Source organism: Ambystoma mexicanum, chromosome 2q, assembly GCF_040938575.1.
Source record: "Ambystoma mexicanum isolate Mex_15411 chromosome 2q, UKY_AmexF1_1, whole genome shotgun sequence".
Lineage (NCBI taxonomy): Eukaryota > Metazoa > Chordata > Amphibia > Caudata > Ambystomatidae > Ambystoma > Ambystoma mexicanum.
Window position 1 is genome coordinate 469,950,248 of NC_090924.1, and position 15,138 is coordinate 469,965,385.

A 15,138-nucleotide genomic window follows, 5' to 3' on the forward strand; every position below is an offset into this window, starting at 1 on the left:
ATACGAGAGGCCATAAGCATTTATTTGACCTTGCTAGTAGAGATTTGGCAACCTATGATCTGGTAGCCTTACAGGAAACCTGGCTTGTTGAGTGCCCCATCTGGACGTCCTATGATGTAATTATAACTCCGGCCATCCAACATCATAGAGGTCGACCCAGTGGTGGTCTATTGCTTGCAGTCAAGAAAGCTACAGGTTTGGTAAGTGAAAAATTAGTCTCTCCATCCTCATATTTTAAAATTGTTAGACTCCAGAGAGGTGGTGAGCTTTTGGTTATTGTCAACATTTATTGGAGCAGAGGTAATATGACCGCAGAATCTTTTTTTGGGTCACTAAATTCGATTCTCGATCGCCTGACTTTTGAAGGTAACATTTGTCAAACCATCATAGTAGGGGATTTAAATCTCCATTTGTTATCACAAACTTATACTGAACATACTGATGATGAATTAACTTGGACAAATATGATGCACGAGAGAGGATTTGTAATGCTGAATGGTGCCATCGTAGGGGATATCCCTGCTGAGTATACATGGAGTAGACGGTCACAACGGGCAATACTTGACTATGTTTTTGTCCATAAGACATTTTTAAATTATGTACAATCTATGCAAGTGGTTGCAACCGACCATAGTGATCATAATAAGCTAACTATGCGATATTCAAGGTCATCATCTGTAATTTCGCCTATGGTTGAGACCCATCCCTATCCAAATTTTGTAAATAACAGCGGTACGCGAGTGAGATGGAATAGAAATCGACTAAAACAGTTGCATGAGGCCCTGCTTGGGTCTTCTGAGTCAACGGACTGCTATGTTACAGTAATGCATTTGTTTAAGCAGGTAAAACTGCCAGACCTGAGTGTTCGTCATAAACATTGTCATCCCTTTGACCCAATAGTACAGTCTAAGAAAGCTGAATTGCGAAGAGACCTACGTAATTTAAAATTTGTCCCTATAATCCATCGTTTGCTTTTGAAAACAAAATTAAAAGCATCCTATAGAACATGGCTAAAGGGTCAGAGAGCTGTGCGCTATCAGCAAAATGGGGAAACCATGATGTCCCAGATTATTAAGAAATCCACTAGTGGTATATGGGCTTGCCTAAATGAGGCCACGCATAGAACACAGGATGCTGTTCAAATAAATGCTATTCCAAATGCAATCTGGAAAACTTACTGTGAAAAGCTTTATGCATCGTCCTTCTCGAACTTGATTCCAAAGACATACTCCCTAGGCTGGTCCCATTTCTTTACCATCACCGTCAATGATATACTGATATGTATCAAAAACTTGAGTCGCTCGAGGGCAATAGGCCCGGATGGTCTCCATAATAGCACACTTAAAGATCACCCACAAGAATGGGCAATGATCCTCCATCAGATCTTTAGCAAAGTCATCTCGACAGGGGTCATTCCTAAATCTTGGCAGAAGTCCATCATTCTGCCCATATTTAAGAAAGGGGAGCGTGATGACCCAGCTGCTTACCGCCCCATAGCACTCTTGGATTGTCCTGGGAAAATTTTCGCCCGACTAATCCTGAATAGATTTAACATTTGGTTGGAAGAAAATAATTATCGAGACATCTTCCAAACAGGATTTTTGCCTGGAAATGGGACGACTATAAATGTTATTACCCTTACAAGTATTATTCAGAAGGCTTCCCACCAACACCAGCCACTCTATACAGCATTTATAGATTTTAAAATGGCGTTTGACGCTGTTCCTCGTGAACTTCTTTTTAAAAAACTTATGGATAAAAAATGTCCCTGGTCAATTGTCAAGTGGATAATTGACTTACATACAGATACCTCGATACAAATCAAACTTTCTAGTGAGGGACTATTGTCTGACCCAATTAAGACTGCATGTGGGTTGAAACAAGGTTGTTTGCTAGCTTCTGCTTTATTTACTTTTTTTATCTCAGACATTGGTGTAGACCTCAGTAAAACTGTGGCAGATCCACCCAAAATTAATGGGGTTAATGTTACATATCTACTCTATGCCGATGACATGGTGTTATTCTCAAAGACTCCCAAAGGATTACGGGCACTTTTGTGTGCGTTGGATACCTACACTAAAAAGAACTGTATTTCCTTTAATTTAAGTAAAACAAAGGTTATGCAGTTTGGCAAAAGCATGCAAAGGAAAGCCACCTACAAATGGCCTTTACAAAATGTCAACCTGTCTTCAGTTTCCTCTTATATCTATTTGGGGGTCTTCATAAGTAACTCACCAGATAAGAATGCGAATCATCAACATCTAAAACAGCGTCTAACGACGGCTATATCACAAAGCAGACTAATAAGGAGTAAATATTGTAAGTTTTCAATAGTACCATTATTGGTTTATTATAGACAAAAATTTATTCCGGTAATTCTTTATGGTTCAGAGGCTGTCTTGGGAAAATCATATCAATACTGGGCCATTATGGAAGGATGCTATTGGAAGCGTGCTCTCAACCTCCCATTGTCAGAACCCATTTGCATCCTGCGACACGAGCTAGGACTCCTGTCTTTATATGCCATCTATAAGTGGAGGCTATGCTCGTTGTATCGCAAATGCATATTGAGTGTTAATCAGCCTGGGTTGTTAGGAATGATTGCTATTTACCTTTTAAGATCTGATGATCCATTTGCAGTGTCTTGGAGAAATCAAGCAGAAAAAATCATTATTAATATTGGATTTTCAATGGCACTATTGCTAGGCAATCCCATTAAGGCAAAATAACGGATATGGGAGGATGACTGGATAAAAACAAGATCTGCATGTCTCCTATACAAAAAGTTTAAGAAAAATCCATTTGCCTTAAAGCGCTATGGGGAAACAGAAAGTTACCTAATGATGTTCCCACATTCCCGACAGCGGGATGATTATTTAAGATTTCGATTAAATATCTGGCCCGTAAAAGAAATTCTGTGCCATCGCAGAATTATCAGAAAAGACGATGCTTTGTGTCGGTTTTGTCAATTAGCCATCAAAACAATGCAACACTTATGTGTTGAATGCCAAAGTTTGCAAGCAAAAAGAATTGTGCATTTTGAACATTTATTTACTGGGTACATGACCATGTCTCAAACACGTTGCTGGTCTCTCCTATTTAATAGTCAATTGAAAGTTGTTAGATATGCAATATTGAGTTTTTTGTATAGTTTGGGACTTAAAGGCAAAGTTAGTGTGCAAAGTCACACTGAAGGAAGTTCACTAATCAGGTTTTAGTTACAGGATTTATCTTATTACTTGTTTTTTTTTAATGCTCTTATTTTGTCTAAAGTGATTAGGTATAAATCTGTATCTAATTAGTTTGTTGTTATTAACAATGTAAATCTGCATATGGACGTAATTCTTGTTAATATCAATTTTATTTTTCATAATATGTTCTCTTTTAATTTTAAATACGTTATGTTAATTTTGTATGTTGAAAAATCAAGATATACTTGATTAAAACAACTTTTAAATAATAAAAAAAAAAATTATAATTAATCTGCTATATCATTTCTTGTTTCATCAGGACACCATAACTTTGTGTGTCCCTTTATCTTCTTCCAGAACAATGTTATATTGTTTAATATCACTATCCATCTATTGTTCAGATTCATTCCCTGTGTTTAAGGGTTTGTTGGCAGCATACACAATACCACTGGTTTTCCAATTGATCAAGTGTTCAACAAATCAATTTCAGACATAATCTGATCCAGTAAACCTCACTAGTTCCAGGAGTTGTATGATGTACGGCAGTAAGGACAGCTTTATATATGGCCAGTGGTTTTTCCACTTTGTTGGCTTAGGCATGCCAGAGGGACTGGCGGTCACACTGCAGGCTCACTGTTCCAGCTTCCAGGGCCCATGAACCCTCTCTCAGTGCACAGAGGACTCAGCCGATAGGGACTTACTGGGGCATTACGACCCCGGCGGTCCCCTTAATTGCCCATTGCCGGGGCCCAAAAAATATTTCTCCCCATTCCCATTAAAGTCCCATTGCACTCAATGGGAATGGGGAGGACGGATGCACCAGCACCATTCATGAATGGGGCCGGTGCATCCGTTAAGGTCTGCGAGCGGGTGCCTTTCCGCCCTGACACAGTCAGACTTGGCAGAAAGGCACCTGCTAGCAGAACTCGTAGTTTGCCAGTCCGGTAACAACTGTGCCGGTAGCGCACCAGCACCATTGTTACCAGACCGGCAACCTTGTAATGAGGCCCTATGTGTTCCCAATGTAACTGTTAGTGCTTCCATGTTTCACTTCATGTCTGTGTCACTCAGAACCAATCGTCTTCCCACCGCAGGTGAATGACCATTGTCTAACTCGGCTGCATCAAGTGATTGAGGACTGCAAAATCGAGCTCTCTGGTCTGCTAGTATTTTCATACCTATCGTTTTCTCAGTCGTGTTGCGACATTGTGTAACACAGATCTTAATCACACACAGTCCTACTAGTACTAATATTAGTGCTCATATTAATACTTTTAGTCTGTTTGCCATCCATGTTGGCATCCATGACCATATATATGATATCCAGCTCTGGTCTTTTCCTGTTCCTTTTGCTTCCTCCTCCATTTTTGGTGTACATTTTCAACAAACTGGTCACTGCTTTTGTCAGTGTGCCATTTTCTCTGTCATTTGCGGGCACAAACGTGCAACAATAACTCCCGATTTTGGCACAAACCCCCATTGCTGCGAGAAGGTCTAGAACATATCTATTCTGGAGTGCCATCAACCTTAATGCTCGCAGCTCTTCTTTTATTGTGTTGAAGCCATGTACTGTTGAGTTTATTGTCCGCATCAGCTCCCATCTTGTTATCTGCAACCATTTCATGTTTGTGTATGTCTGCATAGCTGAACCTACTGAAGCAAAGAACATTTGTGTCTTACTAAAAGGCTGGTGTTCAGGTGGGGCACCGCCCAGTGATGCTTCTGATGCTGATGAGAAAGAGTTTTCTCTTTTTAGTCTTCTCATTTCTACTGACCTTTTCCTTCTTTTTGTATTTTCCATTTTGGGGGAATTTGTCTATCTTGATGTCCTTCTGCGGAACTGCTAGTGCTGGAATATCGATGTGTACCAATGAACAAGCTCCTCCCCAGTTTGGTGGCAGCTTCTTGTATGCCTTAGATCTTAATGCTTAATAGTGATCCATTAGTACGGCTGTCCCAGTCTTCATTGCTAGATGTTTTTCTCTGCACTCTGTGTTTTCTACAACCTTTACTGCTCCTTCGTTCTGGAAACACAATACTGGTTTCTTCAGTGGTATTGTGGGCATTGGTCCAGCATCATTGTTCACCCAGTGCAGTAACTTGGTGCTTGCATCCCATTCCTTCAGGCACTTGACATTTTCTCCTTGTAACATGTTTACCAGTGCTTGTACTAGGGTCTGAGCCTTTCTACCTACTACACCCTCCTTCCATCCTTCAGCTGCGTATACTTGGCCATACACAAGCATTTGTGGTCTTTCCTAGCATCCCGATACTCCTCCTGTATCCTTGGGTCCTTTCTTGGAGCATAGTAATTCCTTGTGTGTTATTATTTTTGTTTCTCCTTTCTGTGGTCCATCATTTATGTACTGTAGGCCTGATCTAGCTGCCAGTAACTGTTCATCATGTCAAGTGTCTTTATATAATTGTCTTCATAGGGAAATGTTGCCTTTGACATCCATCAAAATGTTGTTGTTTTCCCTTGGAATCCTCCTCGGTTTGTAACCATGGATAGGTACATAAAGCAGTGTGCTCTTGCTGCTGGTATTTCAGTTGCTCTAAATGTTCTGGAGGCACTCATGGCATAGGGTATAAGTGAGCAGACAGCGCAGCTTTCCCCAGTGGTTTCTTTACCTACTTTGGTCATGTGCTTGTACCACATGTTGTTAGATACTCAAGCTGTATCAGTGAGATATAGTTCCACCACCCATGTCTGCATTTGCACTGCATCTACCTCTCCTTAGTATACTTACAGTGCTTACTGCTCCGCCTGATGGTTGTTCCACCCGCTAGAGTTGGGGTTGTGTTAGTAGAGGATGCAGCGGTATTGCTAGCAACATGGTATATTCTCCAAAAAAAGAAAAGCAAAGACACCACTTCGAAATAAGAGGCCCGACAAAATAATCAATGTTTTAATAACTGTTTCCATCACTTATGCTCCTGTTGGCTTCTTGTGTAGTTGAAGATATCAGTTGTCCGCCTGAAATGTGCAAAACATGCATTATTGAGTTAGTATTGTATTAGTTCAAGGCCTCAGTACGAAGTAATCTGTCATAGCAAGAAGGAATCGCTGTTCGCACACAGCTTTTATTCTGGGGTCACGTAACATTGACAGTACAGATGGATTTCCCCTTTCCAGATGTGTGTATACCTCGGACAAATAAGCTATGAAGATGCAAAAATACACGTTAGGGTGGCGTCTTCTGGTACTGTTGGATCTCCTAACAAATTGGGACAAATTGGCCTTGGGAGGTTTCAGGATGGGGATAACAGGAAACCATGGAACAAATGCAATAAAAACAGTCACACTTTCACGATGAATGTGTGCAGAAAAAAAAATAACAGACAGTGTACCCTCACTCTGGATGTGTAGGAAGTCCTTGTCCTATCTCTCCTGCACGTGAGTAGGTAACCATTGGGTGTCCTCTGTTGGGTTGTGCTGATTCAAAAAATGTGTTTGCTGTTCAGTTTGAGGATTGTGGGCCCTTTTGATATTGGTGCTAGGAGAGGCCACTGCTTTGTAGGGCTAGATGTCACTGAGGTGGTTCCAAGCGTACTTCCCGACAAATGTGACTGCTCGTTCTGTTATCAGTTCAACAATGCTCGGTCTTGTAAACCGTGGGGCATCCCACTTTCTGGAGAAATTGCATAAGAGGACTTTGTCCCCCGGATACACAGGTGGCTGCTTAAGAAGGTCCTCTTGGTTTCGGTGCTGTCACTCTCTTCTCCGGCTTCGGGCCTCTCCCGTTGTCTCTGCATCTGGCGAGAGATAAAAGAGGCAGTAGCGATCAAGAAAGCACTATACTCATACATGTCCTGACACAATACATCAGAAGCATTCTCAGAGTCTTTGATTTCCCTAGTGGGAGGAGCCAGAGGAAGTCGCATGCGCCATCCTGTAACCACCTCATGTGGGGTTAAATGTTGGTGAGACCTGGGCTTATTGTGCAATGCGAACAAGGCTAATGGAAGGCAATGGAGGCAATTTTTGTTGAGCATCTTTTTAATCTCAGCTATAGTTTCCTTGAGCAAGCCGTTGAGGCGCTCACAAACCCTGTTTGCATGCAAGTGATGGGCACAAGAGAATGTTGTTTTGGAATCCTAACAGGGTTGTGCTGTGTTGTAACATCTCATTGGTGAAGTGAGGGCCATTGTCAGACTACAAGACTTCACACATCGTGGGAACACCACCCAGACTAGGAATCTCACTGCTCTGAGGATTGGAACAAGGACCAGCCTCGATCCAACAGGAAAATGGACACAACCACTATCATGTAGAGGTAACCTTGGCAAACTTGGATCATGTCGATGTAGTCGATGTGCAGGTGTTGGAATGGACCTACTGGTCGAGGTATGGATCCTCTCACTACACTCAATGTATGGCCTGCAGTATATTGTTTACACACTAGACAATTAGTTATAAATTCAGCCACATGTTCTGACAAGTTAGGACAGAACCATGTTTCTCCAATATGAGCAGCAAGCACCTCCTTCCCTGTATGGGTCAGATTGTGTAATTGTGTCAGTGCAGTGTTCAATAACAAGAATGACATTACCACTTTCCCTGTATTGTTTTGCTGCCATAAGACATCTGTCATAGACACTGTACATCCTCTCCATATCTTTTTCTTCCCTGGGTGCAGCTCCCTGCTGTGTCACTGGTAATGTGTTGTACCCTTCCTTTAGTATCATATTTTTGCATAATCGTGCGTGTGGGACGTTATCCTCATTTCAAAAATGTTCCCAAAGTAGGCAGCGTGATATGCTTCCACGTCTTCTGATTCGTTACCCATGGAGATGTTGGTCCTCCCACCATGTGTATACTTGGCACTCCGCTATTGCTATTCGCTCTGGGAGATCTATTGCTTCTATCAATCTGCTCAATCGGAGTGTGTGCTGCACTGTAGACTCATCAGCATGCGTGAAGCCCCTCCTCATCAAACGTGACAGCCCAGAATCCACTAGGGATGTCACATAGGCTGAATCCGAATAAATCGTCACTTCCTTCTCTCTGCTGTGCTGCAATGCCAATATTTAGGCCACTAACTCTGCTGCTTGTGCAGAATAATGTGACAGCAGAAGTGTGCTTGTCACTACCTCGCTTGTCCTGTCCTCTCTCAATCTCACAACTGCTGTCCCAACCTTTCACCAGTCATCTGGTCAGTGGTTGATGACCCGTCAATCTAAAGTACATTACCGCTCAAGTGCATCCTCCTGTACCTTGCGGGTGTCACTGAATTCTTTTATGTTTGATGTGCAGTCGTGTTCATAATCCCCCTTCTGTAAGACGTCAGTGATAAATATCACCGGGTTGACAAGTCTGCATCTCACTATCTTGAGAGCTGGGTTTGACAGTAACACCTTGTACCCCAAATCTCTGTGTTGTCAATGCGCTTTTCGGTCTTGCCAGTAATGCAAAGAGAGCATGCTCCACAAAAAAGTGGTGCTGCATCCCATGGTAATACTTGCTGATTTGTTCACTTCAAATGCGGTTGTAGCCAATGTCTGTTCGCATGGATAGTGTCCTCTCATGACTGGGTCTAGTTTCCTACTGTAGTAAGCTAGAGGCTGGTGCCCCATACGTGTCTTTCAGTGCAATCAATACGGGCCTAGTGTAGGTGTTGTAGTCAAATACCATGCCCTGCAATAAATACAGAGTCCTAGGAACTGTTGCATCTGTCTCACAGTTTTGAGTTTTGCTGTCCTGCGTATTGCATCTGCCCTTTCTGGTGTTATCCTTCTACCATTTTGGGATATCATCTGTCCAACGTACACACTTCTGGCTGGCAATACTGTAACTTGTCTTTGTCTACCTTGTACCCTTTTTCTGCTAGTACTGTCAACATGTGTACTGAGTTATTTCTACACTGTTACTCTGTCTTGCTGCAAATCAATATGTCATCTTCATACTGTATAACTGTGCTCTCCATCTGTACGTTGCCTAGGTACATTTGAAATACCCTATTGAATATGGAAGGTGATACACAGAACCCTTGAGGAAGTCTTGTATCTTTCCACTTCTTATTTTTATATAGAAATGACGTCAAGTCCTGGGAGTCTTTGAGTAGTGGTATAGAGAAGAATGCATCCTTCAAATCTATGACCGTGAAGTAGGCAGCTTCCATGGGGATGCTACACAAAATTGTTGCCGGATTTGTAACTAAAGGAAATTCTGCTTCTACAATGTGGTTAAGAGGGTGCAAGTCCTGTATAAAATGCCATAACTCACGTGGCCTTTTTGACAGGGTACATAGTTGTGTTGCATGGTGATTCCAAATGTACTAGGATGCCCTGCTTGTCACAGGTTTCCCCCCTTCTCACCTGTCTGTGTTGTTTGTTCAAGTTCTTCGATGAAGTCTTCTTTCGCACCGTTCGGGTCTTGTATAACCCTGCGCGTGGGTCCTCGGGTTCCAGCGTGTGGTTCGTGTCCCGTCTCCAGGGAGCGTTCAGATGTCCAGGAAAAAAGTCCAGGAAATGGTGAGGAGCGCACTTCGAAGGCGAGTGCGAAGGAAATCCAGGAATGCAAGGTGAGGACAAAAAGGGGAGGATGAAGGAGGAGGAAAATTAGGGGACCGGAAACCAGGAATCAGTGGAAATCGCTGTACGAATTACGGCAGCACACGTCTGACTACTGCAAGTGGTAGCGTTGAGACGCGCAGGGCTGCGGGGGCGTGTCTGCTTTGTAGAACGCAGAGCATACAACGTGGAGACTGGAAAACAGCGTTTCACGTTCAGCGCCATGTTGGGAGTACTGCTGAGTTCACTCCCCTATGGGTCAGGGACCACGAAGTCCAGAAGGGACGCGTCCGGTGGTTCATGAACTGCTTCACAAGTGCTGAAATGGTCTCATAGATACCTTCATCTGCCTATATCGAAAGTGGGTACTGCTTAACTCGTGGTAGAATGGCTCCTGGCTTCAGCTTTATTTTCACAAAAAGGTCAGCGGTTCTTTCAGTGCCATCATCATTCTCTGTTGTCCCTCCCTGTAATGTATTCTCACCCAATAGATGATGCTCATTTCGAACAACATCTCGTGATCTGATCTGTTGTCTTTGACTAGTTCTTTGCCTGTAACTGTGGTCAACCTGAATCCTTCTGCCACAGTGATCACTGCTCGCCACAATCACCCTGTGTCATGTGTCCCATGCACTGCTATCCATTCGTCCCCCACTATTACTGCCTCTAATTATAGTGGCACTATTGTCCCTTCTTTCTCATCTAATTTTATTTCTGGCCTGAATAAGCACTCATTTGGAAGGCGCCACATGTCCCCCTAAATGCCATGCTATTATTATTTCAGTCCCATACTGAAACAGTTCCTCGTCTACTAGCAACCCCCTCTGTACCTTCTGTCCACAATGTGCTTGAATGATCTCCCTATAATTTAGAAGGTGTATCCCTGGTGTGGAACACACTATCCCCTTGTCAGTGAATGAAATGATCATGTTAAGTCTGCTCATGATATCTCTCCCCAGTATGTATATGGGTGTCTGTCGAGAATAAAGTAGGGGCAAAGATAAGTATTGCTCTCCTATAGAAAGTGCAATATCTTCTGAGAAAGGAACCACTTGCCTCTCCCCAGAGAACCCTTGAGCATTCATGGCATCACCTGACATACTATATTTCCCCTCCCGGATGCAGATTTAGTCGCTCATGTGTCTACAAGAAAGGAAAAAGTCTTTTCACCTACCGTCACCACTATGCGTGGTTCCTCCGCAGGGTTGGGTGTAATCGATAGGATGGAACATATCAAGTCCATCTGTGGGCTGTCCTATTGAGCGTATAATGAAATTCTGTTTCCCAAGAATGGATTGCCCCCCACTACAATGACCCCCCTAGTTTCTTGATGGGAGTCATTGTTATGGTGTCCGTGCGTGCCACTGTTCTGTCGTTTGGTTGTATGCTGTTCTGCAACTGTAGTATGTGTTGTGCCGTGTATAATTGCTGTGCATTGCCCTGCATCGGTGGTTCCTGTGAGTACTGCTGCATGGTCATCTGCACTGTTGTGTGTGTGTCATGGGCTGTTGTGCCTGCAGGTATGCGTTCGGTGCCCACCCTTGTTGTTGTATCTGCTCCTGGGCATAGAACTCATTCTGTTCCCCTGTATATGCTGGCTAGTATTGCATTCTCCCATTCTGTTGCATCCCTCCTCTGCTCCTACATACCCTTGAGATATGTCCGATCTGTCCACACACCCAGTACTGGGGCAGTTCTCTTACTTGTCTCTGATACCCTCCAGGGTAACCCTCTGGACCCTGCTGAAATTGTTGCCTGTATCCTCAATACCTGCATCCCCCTGGTGGCCCCCCTCTTCCTCGAAACCCATTTTGCGCATCTCCCCACCCCATAGATCTCCCTTCAACGGGCTGTGGTGTGTACTGTGTCTGTGGTGCCCCTTGTCCTCCCGCGCTTGTTATTACTGCCCCTTCCATGGCGTGTTTAGATAACTTCTTCTGTACTAATTTCGCCTTCTGCTTTCTTTCCTTGTGTTTTTTCCTTGCGTTCTCTTAGATTAGCCTGCAGTAATGTACTATTGTGAGTTGCATTTCTGACTATGACATTTGCTTCCATTCCTACCAGCTTCTTCAGTTGCCTTTGCACCTGTTCTGGCATCCCTTGGCATAGTAAATGATAGAATAATGCCACTGTTTTATCCCACAGTTCTCACATTTCAAGGTGCCAAAGCTCTTGAATTGCTTGAATATTTTGTAGTGGGTCTTCGTCTTCCCCCATTCTGAGTGCCATAATCGCACTAGTGTCTGGGTGCTGAGTTTGCAGACCTTGCCATACAGCTGCTCGGCAGTTAGCAAACGCTGAACCACCATCCGCCGTGTTCTGGGGTGTTATTGCTGGGCTAATTTCTGTCCTGCCATAATTCTTTCTATCTCGTATATCCATTTCCCCTGCGGTCAATGAGGGTAGCCTACACCTCAAATTTTCCTTGTCTATATGTTTCCATGGTATGTACTGAGGTCACCCCACTCCTTTTTCCAGTAAGGGCATATGTGTAAACCCATCTGGTCCTCTTGCCAACTTTATTTCCCCGTCTGATCTCCAGATGTCTTTGGTGGTGGTGAATGCCCTTACCATTTTCCACCTCCATTGTGCTGGGAGGACTCAAAGCCTCTGTGCGTATGGGGTTACACTATCCAGACGGTGTGATGCATCCTTGGACCGTCATGGTCTCTCGTCTTTGTCAACCTGCAATTCCCCAGCATCTCTTTCTGCTGCCCATGTCAAACTTCAATCAGTCTTATTCCGTGTCGACTGGCAAACAAGTTGTCCCATCCTTTCGTCCACAGTGTCTGCCAAGTCGTCTTCTGACTCGAGGTCTCCCAGGTCACGGTCAAAATTGTCATGGAAGCTTAGTCTGCTCAGCATATTGCCTCCCTGTTGTTCTCCTCCTAAATCCATCAGATTCCCACAGTCCCTCAGGGAGAGCCCTGCGTCAGTTCTGTCTGGCACCGCGGCTGCCCTTTCATATGTTTTACTGTGATCATGCTCTGCTTGCCTATCTCTTACCGCCTTATCATCAGGTGCACTTAATCCCCATTTGAGCTTTATTTCTCTCACCGTGCACTTCTCCTACTCCTTGCATTTGAACTCTCTTGCGAGCCACTCTAGTTCCCACTTTCTCCTTTCCCTGCTTACTAAAACTTGCTTTTCCTTCTTGTCTTCCTCTCTTCATTTTCCTAACTGTTCGAGCACCCTCTTTCTTTTCATCTCTCGCTGCTCATGATCCTTCTCTTCGTCTCTTTGCTTGTCTCTTCGTACCCTCTCGTGTTCCTCCTTCTCTTCATTATCTTTCCTTTCTACTTCTTCCATTATCTTTGCCCACTCTTGTGCTTCACTGCTTCCCTTACATCACCCAGGCTTAACTGACCTCAGGTAGAACACTCATACAGCATTCACACATCAACATTCCACATGACATCACAGGGTCTCTCATTCACAAGCAAGCACTTCACAACATTATCATATGTGGCAAGTCAGAATAAGCACCCCGACAAGAGAACATCTTTGACTTTAGTTTTATTCAAATTAAAGAAACACCAAATTAACCCTACTATTAAAGCAGAGTTCCCTCATTAATTAAACTAAACTAGGCCGCTTGTCTATAGTCCACAATAAAAATTGTCTTAAATCCAAACATTTCCACTAAACTGGCCCTACCACTAAGAAGACATTTTAAAGAAAAAGGTTGAGTGCCCTGCACTCTTGGTTCTTCACAAAGGTATCAGTAAAAAAAAGTTCCACTCAAAGAAAACAATTCTTGTCAGTCTATAAAAGTTCCTCAAAATTCCCCAAAGTTCAAAAAAATTCTCAAGTTCCTAGACAAATAAAATGTCCAAACTTCTTTATATGGAAAGGGATATTTAACTGATTCTTTTTGACCAACAAACTTTCATGTGCTCCTGTGCTCTCTTAATATATGCTCTTTGTTTTTTTATTGTGCTCATTTGGCTACTTTGGTGTTCCCTTACCCAATATGCCAGTTTGTTTGTTATGGTTCATGCAACCTGTCTCTGCTTCTGGCTCTCTTTACTCGGGTCCTTGTGACTCTTCTGGAGGTTTATGCTACTCTGGTTTCTTAGGTTCCTGTAATCCTTTGACGTCTCTGGTTCTCTCTTGTCACTCTGTTATTGTGCCCCGGTGGCTCATTTGGGTCCCTGTGACCCTTCTCGAGGTTTATAGAGCTCGGGTTTCTCTGGCTCCTTCAACCATTTTCCTTGTCTTGTTCTCTCTCTTCTCTCAGCTCCCTGTGACCCTTGGATTGGGCAACGTTAGTCCTTCCCACTTCCACAATCATGCATTTCTGTCTTCTTCTCCTCTCTTCGATCTGGGCAACCCGTACACCTGCTGTGTTGCGGTACTTGTTGCACCAGTGAGGGTAGAGATCAGATATCTTGCATCTAAAGACCCTGCATCATTTATTGATTTCTCTACCAAATAACTCTGCTATACCAAGGATAAACTAAAGCATCCTAGTGAGGATGTATGATGCAAAGGACTCATTTGAACTTTGCATTTGTATTTGAAACCTCTCCTTAGAACACTACTTTGTTAGTGATTTAACTACAAAGCACTGCCTTTTGTGTTGTATTATTTTGTTATATGCATTTTCTTTAATCATTTGTTTGCTACTCTGTTGATCACCTGTAATGTATATAATTGCATGCACTATGTGAATTCTTTTCCATTTTTTTCTTCATTGTTATATCAAGTATTGAAAACACATAATTGAAATTTCCCCTTTTTTTACAAATCCTCTTTCGTTGTTGTCTCTTTGTTTTTGTGTTCAGAAATAATCTCCAGAAACACCCTCAATAACGAAATAGTGGGTTACATGCACTTAGCGGCTGACTTATCCTGTGGATCGCTAGAACCAAGAAACCCATTCTCTTTTTCTAAATACCTTAAGAGGCTAGGTCGAGCAATTAACTCTACCTGTCCACCTCAAATGTCTGTGGTTTATAACAGAATTAGTAAGGGTACACCCTTTGTTTAGTAGCACCAGTGAGGGTAGGTCTTGTAAGCGATGGTAGCGTCCTCCATGGCTTGCTGCTCTACACTTATGGAAGCTAGCAGTCTTTGCGCTCTACTTGCTTTGGCTCTCTCTCTCTCTCGCTAGCTCTCGCTCTCAGAACAGAGGACCCAGTCTTCCCTTCGTCCCTGGACTCAGCATCTATTTACAGGCTATAGGCCCATCACATCCTATAAGTGGTTGTGCTTTCAAGTCTGGTTTGCTCTGCAGGGCCTCTGCCTCTCCAGCCTTGCGCGCTTCCTTGTCTGGCGTACAGTGTCTCCCTCTGGTGTCTGCCTATCTCCATGCTGCAGCCGGCTGTGTTGGTCTGCGTCGCTCCCCCTCATTTAAGGGTTGTTGGCCTTATTCCTTATTCAGAAAGGGTATATTGTTCACTGCAGGTTGTCAAGCATTTGGAAGGTTCAG